The sequence below is a fragment of the Hylaeus volcanicus genome, chromosome 7 (genome assembly GCF_026283585.1).
Source record: "Hylaeus volcanicus isolate JK05 chromosome 7, UHH_iyHylVolc1.0_haploid, whole genome shotgun sequence".
NCBI lineage: Eukaryota > Metazoa > Arthropoda > Insecta > Hymenoptera > Colletidae > Hylaeus > Hylaeus volcanicus.
This window is the reverse complement of record NC_071982.1, coordinates 3,358,763-3,374,317: the sequence shown is the minus strand read 5'-3', so window position 1 is coordinate 3,374,317 and position 15,555 is coordinate 3,358,763. Positions and strand designations below refer to the sequence as shown.

The 15,555-nt window shown below is 44.2% G+C and overlaps 1 protein-coding gene across 2 annotated transcripts in view; it reads right to left on the bottom strand.

The window, feature by feature from the left end:
* LOC128879462 (protein artichoke-like) overlaps nucleotides 1–15,555 on the bottom strand; it is a 193,803-nt gene that overhangs the window by 96,989 nt on the left and 81,259 nt on the right. Inside the window, exon 1 of one of the 2 annotated variants that reach the window (XM_054128620.1) lies at nucleotides 8,881–9,550. The exons of the other annotated variant lie outside the window; for it this stretch is intronic. The gene's annotated coding sequence lies outside the window, so the exon portion shown is untranslated. Of the gene's footprint in view, nucleotides 1–8,880; nucleotides 9,551–15,555 lie in introns of those variants that run through there. 2 annotated transcript variants of the gene reach the window in all.

Sequence of the window (15,555 nt, the reverse complement as noted above, 5' to 3'; positions counted from 1 at the left end):
CTTCGCCGTGATGGAAACGAAAAGGGTTTCCTCGATGTATTGACAGCCGCGTGACTGTCAGCGAAAATATCGGAAACCTTCCAGAGTTCGGGCCAACGACGGGGAGCATTTGGATTTATATTCAGGTTGCGAAGTGCAACGAGAATCCGTATTTGTTGCTTATTTTTACTCGTTTTATGCGACAGCGCCATCAAATCGCATTTTACTGTGGCGTGGGCTCTTTAATCGAACTCGAGAACAGATTAAGTGGCCACTCAAGGTCACCGTCCATTCTTGCCGTCTGCGCAACGACGTGTTTCGATTATAAATATGTATATCAGAGATCTGAATGTTAGTTTTGTGACAAGTGCGGGCTCTATTTAGGTTTCAAAGTGTTTTATCCAACATGTGAGTTCTTCCATTGAAGTCGAGGCTAGATTGAATGGCCACTCAAGGTCACCCCCACTCTTACCGTCCGAGCAACGACGTGTTTCGATTACAAATATGCCTGTCACAGATTTGGATGTTAGTTTTGTTGCAAGTACTGACTCTACTTAGGCTTCAAAGTGTTTTATCCAACATGTGAGTTCTTTCATTGAAGTCGAGGCCAGATTAAGTGGCCACTCAAGGTCACCCCCACTCTTGCCGTCCGCGAAACGACGTGTTGCGATTGGAAATATGTATATTATAGATCCGAATGTTAGCTTCGTGACAAGATTTATGAGTTAGCAACATAAATTTCTTTTTGCTAAGCAACAACTTTAAGAGTGTATTAATTTATACGTCGGAGCAGTTTGACGTGAAAGTTCTGCTGGCCGAACTTCGAATCAATTAAGCGTTTTGTAAGGAGCTCGTTTGGGAGAAGGCTAACGGGAGCTCTCTTAAGCGGTTAATGCCTGGCTAACCGATATTATCGTAAGACGTTAGTGGCCGTCAAGAAAACCGTGGCTTAATGACACAGTCAGCCGGCCACGTAGACGGAACAAAGAATCGTCTAATGGCGTAATTAGGAAATTCGAGACGGGGAGACCGCGGTTTTAACGTGCACCGGAGAGGCCAGAGATCGTGCTATTTACGTGCACTTCGCGCATGTTTTCGCGACCGAGCTTTTCGCCGCTCTGAGAGGTCGTCGTTTTGTTGAGAACGTTGCCGGGTTACTTAAAGCCGAGCTTTTAAGCCACGGTAAGCAGAATGGAAGGACTTTCTAACGAATTTTCCGAGAAGCGATTGCACCAATTGCCCCTCGGAAAAGAAAATCCAGTCTTCGTTGAAGAATAACCTATTCTGTTTTATCATCGATCCCTTTAAGGGCTCCTTAGTGAACGAATGTTTGGTAAATGATTTTTCTTTTCTCTGATAGCAGGATGATTAGCGACCATGCTAGATGAATCAGCCTGTAGCTCGATTCACGTGGCTCTCGTTTCGTTTCAATTCAGGGTACCACTGTCGCGGCATTGAAATCGCCTGTAATCGATCAGCAATTCCCGCATAAACTGGCGGTTCAGCAGGACAATCAGCGGTCCACTGTTCCCAGTTATCTCAGCGATGCCGCACGCCCACGGCAGACGTTGAAAATGGCGAAAAATAGGAAATCCACGCGAGTCGTTAAAGGGAATCGCCGGCGACCGGCCAGCCGTTCGATGAATGAAACTCGTTGCTCGTGTGTTTCACGGCATATTCGCGCCGTCCTTATCGTGCGGCGTTTTTTGGGGACGCTTCTGGCCTGGATAGGCGCAAACGATGGCTTAATCCCGAATCCTCGTTACGCTCGATGCCGAGAAAAACCGCGCGAGTTAGGGCAAATGGCGTCTGAAATTTTATGACGTTTCGTTAATGAGGATTCGACGGGATACTCGTTGGAATTTTTGATACTTTACTCGGAGGACGAATATCCTTTGGAAAGTGACACTTCTCCAAGCCCGACTGGTCAATTATTTCACCTGGTTTGTTTGAAATTTCTGAAAATGTTTCTGGAACGTTTAAAAGGTGCCTGAAATCTGTCAGTGGCCTGCATCGGCTACGTTCCCTCTTTAGAAGCTTCAAGGTCGTTTCCCTTTGAGGCAGAGCCGCGAATGCCAATGACGTCCCAAGAGAGGAGTGGTTGGAAAGTTGACCAGAGGGGCAGCTGGTTTAGTAGCCTGACGTATCTCTTGCGGTGGGACCTACGTACACTTTGACACGGGCACACCTTTCTGTTGGAATTTGTCTTTCAGGAAATTCGCGACTCTGTCAGCCTACGGACGCCTGATGGTTAGGCTAATCAGCCTCACCTTTCGATGAGCCCTCACGTGTCATAGTATCAAACTGCGAATAATTAAACTGGCAGTGTCGAAACGGACAATTACGTTTGGTCGTCTTCTAAATGCACTGATGTCCCCACGCGTGTATACTAAACCAATTTAAGTTGATAATAAGATACTACGTTGATAGTAAGATCAAAGAGCCGATATAATGATTAAGATTTCCGTTGGTCAATTGAATCTGTTCGAATTAAGGGCACACGCCGCCTTCCACGTTCACCTAACTCGCGTAAAAGAAATCGAAGACAATTCTCTGAACACCGCAACGAGGCTCTCCATACTAATCGATTCCGGCGGAGCCGAGCACGCGCTTTTTCGTTCGATTTCACATCTCGTAGAGCATTCTCGATTTAGTTCGAAACCGGGAAACTGGAAAGAGGCTGCCTTTCCAAGGGAACATTATCATCGAAATCGAGCACAGACGGGCGTTAGAAACACGGTCGCTCTCTTCGTGAAATTATCATTTAAATTGGCGATCGATGCAACCCATAGGATTATTTGTATTCGTCCTTTCTCCCTTCCCACGTCTTTCGTCTCTGTTTCGTTTTCCGCCCACGCCGCGTGCCAGCTGACCGTGTACTTATCCGTCGTCTTATCGGATAAGAGCCGAGAGCGTAATTTACCGTACCCTGGTTCTCTCGATACGTTCGCCGATTTCTATTCTCATTTTCGTTGGGGTTGTTTTTACTTAATAGGTGCAGTCAGTGGACTGATCATGATCACTGATTCAATCGTTACAATTTTTATTTTACATTTTACAATTAGATGACGACAGTCAAAACCTGATGAATGACTTTTTAGAAAACAACTATACAGTGGGTGTGGAATGTATTCGTGTATCGATCAATTTCCCAAAATACTTTTATGTGAAATTGTAGTTTATTAACTCATTTTTTTTTTTGTAATCAATGATATTCTACATATTCTCAGAAATCTCTAGAATATAGTTGAAACAACAATTACTAGTTTATATAATTTTCGAAATTAACAAGAAAATACGAAAAATCGGTAGAAATATAGAAGCAATAAGTATTCGCACGGTTCTTATGACGAACAGTTTACAGTAGCATTTGTAACGTAAGCACATCAGTTTATTACTTCGTGGGAATTAGAAAACACTAAATTTTCAGTAAAAAAGACTTAAAAAATGCTCTAATAAAGGAATGAAAGAAGATCCCACACCGAATAACATCGACATTTCTGATAGTTAATTTAATACCTAGAAGAGTTGCAATAATTATAAAATAAAAAGGAAATCCCACGAAGTATTAATTATTTATAAATTAAGGTAAATTTCGTTTCTTTTTTTAAATCAAGTTTTAAAAATTTAACACTTGTACGAATACTTATTGCTTCTGTATTTCTATTGATTTATCGTTTTTTTCTTGTTGATTTCTCACTTATACAAAATAACTAATCTTTTCGTACTGTATCTATTCCAGAAATTTTCGAGAAATATGTAGAATGTCATTGATTATAAAAAATAAGTTAATAAGTTACAATTTTACATAGTTTTTTTGAAAATTGATCGGTGTACGAATACTTTCTATACCCACTGTATAGCCTTCTTGAAGCGTTGACATCGCTGTAAACACAAAGGATCTTTCAAAAGCTCAATTCATCATCAAAAGTGTATCTCCCGTTGGTCAAGGTCACCAGGCACAAGCCTATGCCAAAGTACAATTTATCGTCGAAATCGTCGCTGGAATCGTTCCTCTGTTGCGGTCGCCGATAATGCCCTCGCATCTGGCATGATCACGTTCCTATCGTCCCCAGCTATTGCTTTCTCGTGGTCGCGTTTAGAGTTCTCATTGTCGTCCGTTACCAGGTCAATGATTTCTCGTTAATCGGTAGCGGGAACGTCCGCACGCGTTCCTTTCACAGCTTCGGGGACGCAATCAGCATCACTGACCCGTCGCAGTGACAGCTTTCTTTTCCGACTCTAGGGTTTCCCCTGCCCGTCAAAGGACCGGGTTTTCCAATTAACCGTGAAAGGATGGATCCCGTTGCCGGTGGCCAAGGTGTACACGCGACAAAGCCACTGTTTCGCGCTTGTATGCCCATGGTACGCGGCAGGTCTGAGCTTCGGTGGCTCCGTTGGGATCCGTAGCATTTGATCTGGTTACATAATCTCGCTGTTAAATTCCTTTCTACCCCCTTGGTCGACCCGGGGCAATTCCTGCTCCGAAACTGGCATTGACCAGTTGCGTTCGATATACGGATGATAAATTCATAGGGCCAGGATCTTCTTATTAAACAATTGGTAAATCGACATTATTGGTGAGAGGTTTCTTTTGTGGACTTGACCAATGTCTGATCGTAGAGGGAATTGCACTTCATTTTTGGTTCTGTAATGCCGTCCTACTAATAGGAGGGACCTGAAAGCCGTTTTGCTTCGGAATTCTCGTTATTTCGTTGAACATTTGAAGCGTTCCTCGACGTGTACTGTCTGTGGTACTCTGGGAAAATAATTCAAAGTTCCCACCGTTGTGTACCATCGAGTACAAGTACCCTTTATAGTGAATATATTAATAATGTAAATATCATCCACCAATTTCTATAAGTAACTATCATTTTCTTTAAATAAAATTTTATATTATACATGACAGAATTAATTATACTCTGTTAAATTTGGCTTGTAACTTTGGAGACGCCAAGTATTAATGGGCGCACTATAATTCACTCGATGAAGCTAGTATATCGTCAAGCTAATAATTCATTGCTCGTTGAATGAATAAGCATTGCGTCGTTCTAGAGCAATTAATTTAGTTATATATTTAAACATTGCGAATTATTGTTGGACGGCGATAATTATTGCAGCGTACCATTAGTCAGTCATTATCGTCATTCATTTTTAATTACTCTAATTGGCTATTAGTAATTATTTACTGAGAAACGGGGACGATTTGGTTTCATGCACAAGCCCTCGTAACCGATTCGTGTCTGTTAAATAATTTTGCTAGAAAATGAGATAAAATTTTACTTAAATTAACTGTGATATTTACTGTGGTACAGGCAATATATCGAAAGGAATGCATTAAAAAGTATGACACATCGATAATACGAAGTAATAATTGAGTGATAATGAGCAAGATTGACTTACTTTTACAGATCAGAATTGTTGAGTAACGAATCCTATGAAAGACTTAAAAATCGACCGTGATTATTTATTCAAGAACTATTCGGACTAGATTTGTTCCATAATCTCTCGACATAACTGTGCTACACATTTAACGTACATTGTACATTATAGAGGTATTCATTAAGGAAACCAAGATTAATAGGACCACTTTCTTTCTGTCTTATGTAAATATTTATACAGTTGAAATGTTCTAATTGCAAAAGAAACTTCCGTAAATCTTAATGATCAACCCCATTTCATTTCAGTAAAATTCTTGAGAAGGTATAATTTAGTAATTAATATTTTTTATTAAGAACTCTCTAATCGATGCTAGACGGATGGAAATAAATTCGTTACGAAGACAAACTGTCTCGAATTTTAACTAGAAACTCAACGTCAGTTTGGTGCTCGACGCCGAAGGCTTAATAATTAATTGCATCCAGAAACATTCTTCCATCGCAGCTGCGAGCCAGCGATTCGTGTTCGCCGCGACGAGATCAATAACGCGGCCAGTTCTCCGTGGATCATCTGAAACTCGAACCTTTAAAGAAACTTCGCGAGGGCAGTTCAGGGTTCCGTTCGACCTGGAATTTTTTTCATCTAAATTTATCAGGGAATCCCAATAATTCAGAATCGGGAAATTCGACGAAAACGGTAGATATCCTGGCCACAAATGAATAATGCTGTCATTCCGGCAATTTTAAGTTAACACAGAAATGAGAACGGTGATAATATTTTCAGATATGATATTTCAGAGAGTTTAGTAGTTGTTAAAACTTCAAAGACGAGTTTCACGTATTCGTATCTGAAAAAGAATATATGAATATCCCGTTTGAGAGAATTACGCGACGAATGTTATTAATTTTATATGTCGATGATTTTGATTGGAAGGAGCATAATGGTTCTCGAATTAATAATGATATGTGAAATGCGATACTTATATTTATATAGTTATATATGTAGTATAGATAAATCAGATGAATTTAAATAAAGGGCACATTTTTACATTTTCTCTGAAGAGGAAGTAAGAACCTTAAATAAAGGTCGAAAAGTCACAATAAATACAATTATCACGATTACTGACAATTCGAACATCCATTAATCAGCCTATTTTAATTCAATAAACTTCGTGAATAAAAAACATTACTTCCAGATACACTAGCATTCGACTGAAAGCAAACACGTAAAAACCACCCAACTAGACAGCAACAAACATCCCTTTGTGACGAGAAATATTTTTTTTAAAAGCACTCAACACAGTTCGGCATGGTCCATTAAAGGAGGACCTCTCCGTTTTTGAAGAAATTTGCATTCATTCCTTAAAAACCATTTCTAAGCAACTCAGCATTTTTTTTTCAAGTCCGTAGAATTAACGATAGCACTTTTCACGTAATTCCTAGAAACTCTAATTTAATTGCTGCAATTAAAACCAGCGTAATCCACCTCACGACAATAAAACTTCGAATAGGGTAATGTTCTATATACATAGAGATATGAAAAGTAGCATGAAGTAGCAAACAATTAGATTAAAAATTTCTTCCCCTCGGTAAAAATCCTCGAAGTCTCAAAAATTCTCTTTGTTCGTCCCTAAAGCCGATGTATTAATCAAATCTCGATCGATCTAGCTCTCGGGGAGGATTAATGTATATCTCTAATTACCAGGAGGCCGACGAACGAAGCAATCGATACTCGTTTCAATTCATCAAAGCAGGAACACGCAGAAGAAAACCGAGTCCGTTGATCTAGAATCGCGTTCTCGCGTGCGACACGGGCTGGCCTCGGTCGCCGCGTGCCAGGCATCGAAATAATTCGACAAACGAAAGCCTTTTCGCGAGGCAGTGGACATTACAGAGCGTCTGGCGATCACAAGAAGCCATTATGCTATCAAGAAGAAGGGGGACGTGGAGGGAGAGGAAGGGACGGTCGAGGCTGTCGGAGCTCGAAAAAATACGGTCAAGGAAGTGTGTCAGTGTTGAAAGTGTAATGGACTGACGAAACCGGGACTGCTCGGAATACTCTTGCCCCCTAGCTGCGTGTAATAAACCCTAATCACGCGACGTAATTACGCCCTGGTCGCGGCAGGGTGGAACGAAAAAACATGGAACCGAAAACGAGCCGCCGAAAGCCTCGATCGATCCCAAAACGTCGCTTCGACGCGTGTTCCTCGAGAATCCAGTTACATCGCGCGGAAATTTTGGCACAGAAAGCTGCGTTGACAATGGATTTCGCTTGGTTCGAACGCCAGCATTTTCAGTAAGCGCCCGATACGCTGGAATATGGAAAGGTACGGGTGGCAAGTAGTAAGAGTCAACGTTTGATCCACCACGAATTTCAGATTTTCGATATTCAGGCGGTGTAAGCTATCGTTTTGCATTCGTAATAGTCGCATAGATTTCAAGTGCGATATTTATAGGGAGAATGCTTGAAATGTTTAGATGGCTCCACGAAAAGCAAGTAGTACGACTCGATCAATGATCCGTTATAAATTAAAAACATTCCGATATCTGATACCACGCATTAAATCATCTTGTCGAATTCGTCCTGGGCAGATAAAGTTGAAATATGATACACACAACGTACTGGCATAACGAATTTATACCTTTAAAAAAAAAAAAAAAAACGTAGTGCGAGTCAAGCTTTATGAACACGAAGAACATTCCAAACTTTGGCCGACTACTTAATATGAATTCGAATATTTAAATGGTGTGTAAACGTAGAGAGAACTTATTTCCACGAATGTTTTCCCAACAAGCAAACCTTTCGTCCCGAATAAACTCTTGCATCGACTCATACCACTGATATTCCGCGAACAGCATACACCGTTCCAACTTGTACCGCAGAGGGTGATCCATCAAATTACAAATTATTGACAGTATTCTAACGAAAAATCTGAAACTTCCACGCCTCAAATTCCTCGCAGCTTTCAGCAAGTCTTCGAAAAAATCTCCAGCACCCGATCCCAAATGAGAAAAATCCCAAAGCGAGGCAACGTCAACGTTAAAATTATCCTACGTGCGTCACAGTCACCGCGAAAAGAGAAAAAGGAAATGGGAACCACGTAACTACGCCGGCGACAGATCCATCACGCACATTTCGCGCCTACCATCGGTCCCGAACGTGGACACAGCGGAACAGCAAAACGAAAACCGCGACGGCGTCCCCTACGAACGAATCGATGAGTTTCCTAATCAAGCCCCGGAAATGAACCAGCGAAATTCGTTGCAGGACACATTTGCCGCGGGCGATGCACGACCCGTGGACGTTTCTTAATGGAAACCCGCGAGACCAGCCGACCAGCGGCCTTCACCTCGATCCTCCGTCAGTCGGCGGACTCTAGAACGACCGTGTTCGACGGGCTGCATGATTCACGCATGATTGCCTCGCACGGCACGTGTCAGGCATCAATTCCGTCTGACGGGAAGCGCGAAACAGGAAATCCGTGAGGCGGAAATAGCGTACATCCTCGGATAGAGCCATTACCTCCCAGCGATCCTTGGTCCCTTCACACTCGGCGACTAATCACAAATCACCAGCCACTTTGGATCGTTGAACGCGAAACAGAAAATATATTTTCTTTTCTTTTTTCTTCGAGATCTCTCCCAAGGGCGATCGAGAACCGCCGAGCACAACGACGTCGATCCGCGGCTGGATTCGTGATCACGGTGCACGTGGTGCCGCGACGTGCGCCCACGCTAGACTGACGCTCGCTCGGTCGGCCGTCTGACTCGTTGCTGACTCTCCCTACTGCGTGGTTGGCCGACCGGCTGGATGGCGGGGTGGATGGCTGACTGCATGGCAAGAGCAACCCTTTCCCTCGTTGCACGACGGTCGGCGCTCCCTCTGTTCTTCCGCTGGGATGAATGTTGCAGTCACACGTCCCTTCAGCCCGCTGGAAAAAGTTTTCGGTTCGATCTGCTCGTGCCCGGTACCTACGCGGTCGGGTTCACGTTTCGTCGAGAGGATTTCCAAGGGATTTCGCGGCCCCTCCATGGTTCTTGGGTACCTCTTTCGTGGCTGCCGGCTCGCTGGCTTGTCTTTCAGGAAACGTGGCAGGATCGAAGTTTCGTGGGTCTATGGACGGTTGGGTGACTTGTTCGACGAGGTCCGGACCTGTCGGCCACTTTCTCGTCGTCTGAACATCTTATATTTGAGTTATCTGGAAAGTCCATGTCGCTTTTTTTATAGGTGGTGCAAAATATTTGAGATAAATTAAGATAAATAAATATTGAGATTCGCAGAGACGATATTACTTCCCAGTCCACCTAATACAATCTCCAAGTTTTACGAAACATGGCACGTAAAAGTGAATCTTTTATCGACAAATTATTTGGGAGTAATTTTTCATAGCCAAGGTTACTTCGAGGTCACCCTACAGATCTCTAAATATGTCCGAAGTAACCTTCTAATAACCTACAGAGTTATTATTAAACGACTCCTTCACTTCCAGGCGACCATCTCGCAACCCGACATACCCACCCCTGCTGATTGAGGCTTTTTCTCTAATTCCGGAATTCTAATCTCCTCCCCATTGCATCTATTCACAACCGCAAGTTAACATTCCCAACATGGACTGTTCAATATCATCAGGATCATTAAACAAGGACGCGTGTGACGCATAGAATCCTTCCTGAACATTCTCCACGCGATCGAGTCGACTTAATGACACTTTGATCTGCCGGCGGTGGGTGGAATTCAGCGTCACGGAATTTCCAGCGATGCTGAGTGCAGCCTCTATCACTGTAAGTACGGATTGAAACTCTGCCCGCAACGAATGAACGCAGAGATTGCGCCCCATTCCGCTCCCGTGTAGCGAGTAAACTATTTTTAGCGCGATCCATCAAATCGGAGTCTTACGTCGCCAAATAATCAACTGCTCCACGTGTCCTTATTGTTTAAGTCACGATAACATTTTTTACCGTTGTTCAAAAAATCGACGAAGTTATGAAAGTACGAGGAGAACGCCATTTTCCGGCAAAAAGTCGCGATTTCGTGGCTCGCCGATCGTTACTAAAACTTTAAAGCCGTTTTCCTTGGAACTAAATTTTTCAAGTTTACAGATTTATATAAAGTTTTGCAAATTTAATACCTCGCGGGAAACGCGTTCGCTTATCCGTGGTGGTAGAATAATGGCAGCGTGGTTGTTAATTTTATTATTAGCAAAGCGAGACGGAAGCTTTTGATTTTATTTCTAATAGTCACAGAATAAGCGTAGTAAATTCTCAAAAACGCCACTTATTTCAGGACCACCCAACGTAAAGTCCACTTGAGACACGACTAGTGACATTGAAATCCTAACCTTGCCTTCTAAAGAGGGAGCAATGCTAGCCAAAATACAACCAAGGAGCCCAACTCGACCCGAGTGCCCGGTCTCTCGACAAAAACGCATCGTCAGAGACCAACCGCCTCTCTTTCGATTACATCTCCGCAGAATTAACCGCGCTCGCAAAGGGGAAACGCTAGAGCGGAGCAGGAAGTCGTACAATAGAAACTAGCCTGTCTCGCGCACTGGCTTCGTTCAACGCGCAATTCCCCTTACTTTGAAGTCTCTCGCGGAAGGGTATTTGCCTGTCTGGCTCACGTCACTCAACCTCTTTGTTATTCCAGGACTCCTTAACGGTTTTCCGTAGTTGGATCGTCGATCGGCGTTACTTTTCGCTCGCTGTTCAGCGCTTTAGTCGACCGGAACAACTGGGGAACAACGAATCCCATCGATTGAGAACCTCTAACTGTTGCTGCGCGATCTCTCGTTTTCGTTGTGCCACTCACGTATCCGAAGATCTACCTAAACCTACCCTAATGCTATCGAGTTGGAGGATAAGGCTGTAATTAGAGGGAATCGCGGTTAAACGTTTACTGGCCTTTTCAGGTTTCGCGAGGATTAAGGAGCGCTGGATTCGTGAAACGTTGAGCCTATAACTGAACTTGTTCGTTGTTCGATGTTCACAGAAGTACGTCGTGGCACTTTGTGGCCCCGTCAGGCGCATCACTCAGGTATGTTGTGGAGAGTTTTGGCCCAGGTCAGGCAGCAGAGGCAGAATAGGTTAGCCCATTCAAATTGATTGCAATTACTCAAGGGATAAGTTTATAGCATTTTCAGTGACGATTTATTGCACAAGGAGATCGTAAATTTTCTGTTGTAAAGCAACAAATTTACATCCCAAGGCAAAACGCTTTAAATTTGTCTAGCAATGAATGGGTTAAAGTAGGCCTTAAGTGGAAGTGGTCGGTGCATGGTCAGACATACGAGTCAGACTCGTCTCGGGACGCTTTGGGACGGTTATAACCTACTACAGATTATTTTTTTCTTCGAATCCTCTGTTTAATAGTCACTATCGACCACGCAATTGCGCGGGGAAATTCTTTTTCAAAAAGATAAAGTAACAGATGGAGCACCACGCGAGCCCGTGAAACGTTCTTAAGTTATTGACGCTCCACGGTGTTTGAACGCGGTTGGAGCTCCGCTAACGCAAGCCTGAGGCATTAAACTCAAATTCCCGGACGATAAAACGTCCCGGTAACAGCACTTTTACGCGAGAATCTCGGCGCGACGCGATCGGAATCAGGACAAATCCCATTCGTGGAGGGAGTCGCGACAGAAGCCAATACGAGCAGCACGTCGAAACAAGCGGCTCTGAGAGGCATTATTTTGTTATCACTCGAAAGGATCGTGAAACATTTAGATACGTATTATGAAACAACGATGTATAGACGGTGCGCGCGGGTAGCCTTTATCGCGTCAATCCCCGTGTATCGGCAATTAACATGAATATTGAAGGCGTGTCCATCAAAACATCAGTCCACGTGTCACTGTTGATGTTTCAATCTTATCGATTGTTGCCGTAGCCATTGTTCTTCCGTCGAGCACAGGCTCTGTAGATTACCACCGCTCGTTCTCGTAAATCAAGCTACTTGCTGCAATTAGGTGATCATTACTGTGTACGAGTTACATTGGGAAATTGAGCTCACTGAAAATGGGGAAAAAGAAACAGTAAATGGAGAACTTGGAAGAGTTAAGTACTCTACATAGTCCCTGCAAACTCCAAAAATAATCCATAGATTGCGGGTGCTCCCTGATAAAAATTAAATATGAATTAAGTAGTATGAACCAACCTATGGTCAGGCATGGCACAACAGAGCATGAAGCCAGATTCTCACGTATCCAAATCGCATTGTAATGTTGGCCCCTCTATTTCCATGCGTTATTCGGTGTTTAGAGCAAGCCATGGAGGCTTATACGGTGCATACCATGCCGAAGAAGCGCTAACTTAACGCAACACCGACAACTAAAGCATCAAGAGCCGAAAACCGCAACGCCAATTTCGCTTTAACCCCAAAACCGTTGTTCCCTTGCCATGGTCACTCGGAACGGAAAATTTCATTCACGGGGATTCATTTTCCTGTCGTTAGCCAGCCGCAATTAAGCTGCGACGCAACGAGTCAAAGGGGATCGCCGCGGACAGGCAATAAAGCTCGTTCTACCTAAATCAAGGCGACCGTACGGTCTAATCCGTGGTATTTCTCGCGGCGGCGTTGCCAGCAGATTTGAAACAGAAGGGCCCCCGGCTAAACAGCAGACACTGGAATTCTCCTTTCCTCGAATTTCACGACCGTAAATCACTCGGACGGTATGTCGCGCGCGCGCGTGCGTGCGCCTCTGATTCGTATTCGTCCACGATATATTTTCTATCCTCGCGGCCCGGCACGATTTGCAAGGATTCCCATTAATTGTGTCCCACCTGGAGAACGGACGCGTGTGTGTAGAACCGTGTGTAGAAACGTCGAGGGCCATTTGTCACGCGGCGATCATCGAGCTCGTCGAAATCAAGGCGTCAAACCGCGACCCTTCTTCTGCCTCGCGACGGAAGCTTGGCAAAACGAACGCGTCCGCTCGCAAATCGCTGGGATTTATGGTTCCGGCCTCGTCCTCTGAAAAACTGCCACACACGCGATCCTGGCGGTCATGTTTCGACTGCGATTTCTCGTGCCTTTGAACGTAACTGGTTGTTCCACAAGCAGTTTTCAGGGCCGCATGCACGACAGTCGCGTTCGGGAGTCAGCAATTAGCGTTTGAGCTAATATTTGCGTCGTTGTATCGAAACCTCCGCAGAGAATTGACAAACCACAGTGTTCTAATGTTTTCAAGTCTCTCTAAGATACTGTAACTTAAAGTAAATATCTTCGGAGCCCTCCGACATGCTTACAAGACGCGGTCTATTTCGCTGAACAAGCAGGGGCCTTCATGGACGCTTGAAACGCGCCGTCTTTGTCTGTTTGGAATGGCGAATAGCGCGTTGCGTGGGGCAGAAGCGATGAATAAAATCATTAAAGTCCCGCGTACCTCGAAACGTTTCGCGCGGAAAAAATCGAACAAAGAACTCCGTCGTACTATTCGCGAGCGTTCCGGACCTGGACCAACCATGCGTTCACGTTGGGCGCGTTGGCTGTTGTCGCCATGAAGTGTTTTTTGATTTATTGATGAGTACTTCAGAGGAATAGTGTAGTGCATAGTTACATGTTGTATCAACGATTTCGGAATTGCTTCGAAAAGATTTCGCTCTTAATATTATAAGAGGATTCCTGGCCTCAGTGAAAAGGGAGCAAATCAAAGGAGCTTGTTACTTGGATAGCCGTTTGAAACGAAAGAAATCGAGCGAGGAGCAAACGATCCGCTCGAAAGTGATCGACTTCGATCAGGGACTTTCGGGTCCCCATTCCCCACACCTCTTTCTCCGCCTCGAGAGCCGAGCTACTCGATTCACCCAACCTTCCGGACGGAGAGAGGAGCACGCTCCTCAGTCGGTCATTTATTTAAACTAATATTTACAATCTTGTCCGTCTGGGAAAAGTACAAATTAAAAGGATTATTTCCCAAACACTGTGGAAACTACCCCGTTGGCACTGAGGCTATGCTGCGACATTTTACGTCACACCAAGGCTCCCGTGTTCTCTTTAATCTAACCTAACCAGCCCAGTACTAAAGCTACACGGTTACACACAGACGTACTAACGATTCACCAAGAGGACACTGGTCGATGGCTTCGGTTGGCCCCCGACACCGCCGACACCCGAATCAGTAGTAATTTATTAAGTACCTCGAACGTAGTGGTCAAACGTCTGACGCTCAAATTAATTACTCTCGATGCATCCCGGTGTGGACGCTATTGGCGCATTGGACATGACAACGCCGTGGCACGGGATGGAAAGGATCGCCGTCGACGGAGGCGTTCGTTTGGAATCAGGTTCGCGTTACTTTACTGGCCGGGCTCAAAGCTGGCGGCTCTGAAAGGTTCGCGGGAAACAAGCTGAAAGCGGTAAATGCACGGCCACCGCATCGGGATCATTATCAAACAGCTGCTCGCGTCGCTATTCACAGGCGATGAATGCGGCTGCAAAACCTTCTGATAATCCTATGGCTTATATCGATTACCAGCGCCGTTGTGCCGGTTGTTTCTCAAGCCGCGGAACAACTGGGCTAAGAAGGATTTGTAACCTAGAGTGCGCGAACTTTAAGGCAATCTCGTCTCGGGCGATTCGTTGGTTATTCTCGACTAGGTGGAGCTAGTGTCGCGTCGGAGTCGAGTGGTGGCTCGAAGCATGGTGCTCGTACTTATCCCCAATGTGTTGTGAACAAAAGGTTTGGAGCCTTATACGAATCTCGGTAGGGGATGACTTTAAGCAATGCATTCTTTTGATTCAAATTTGCAGATTGTTAATTGACATACAGTGGCCTTTAAGCGAAGAGGAGTGCTATTGGAGTAGTGGTCACACCACGTGCAGCGTAGTGGGGGTGACCTTGAGCGGCCAATTCATTTAGATCCAACTCAGCTTCCAGGCCCTTATCTTCAGACACGAGTCATGAGTTTTGTAAATGACCTCGAGCAGTAAATGTATCTCATTCGTAATTTCACCTCATTTTTTTCTGTATACGTTAAAGAAAAGAACCCTGTTGAAGCTTCGTCGTATCGAAAATGCTTTTATTTCGCGATGCAATTGTCTCTCTAAATACAACTGAACAACTTTTGCGCAGAGATGTATCGTGCAATGTTTGCCGTTACAGCTCATCGCTTACGAGCATATATAGCAATTTTTCGCTAATTAGGTTAGCTCGGTCCGCCGATTATAAGTCATTAATTTAGTATTGTTATCGCGGAACAT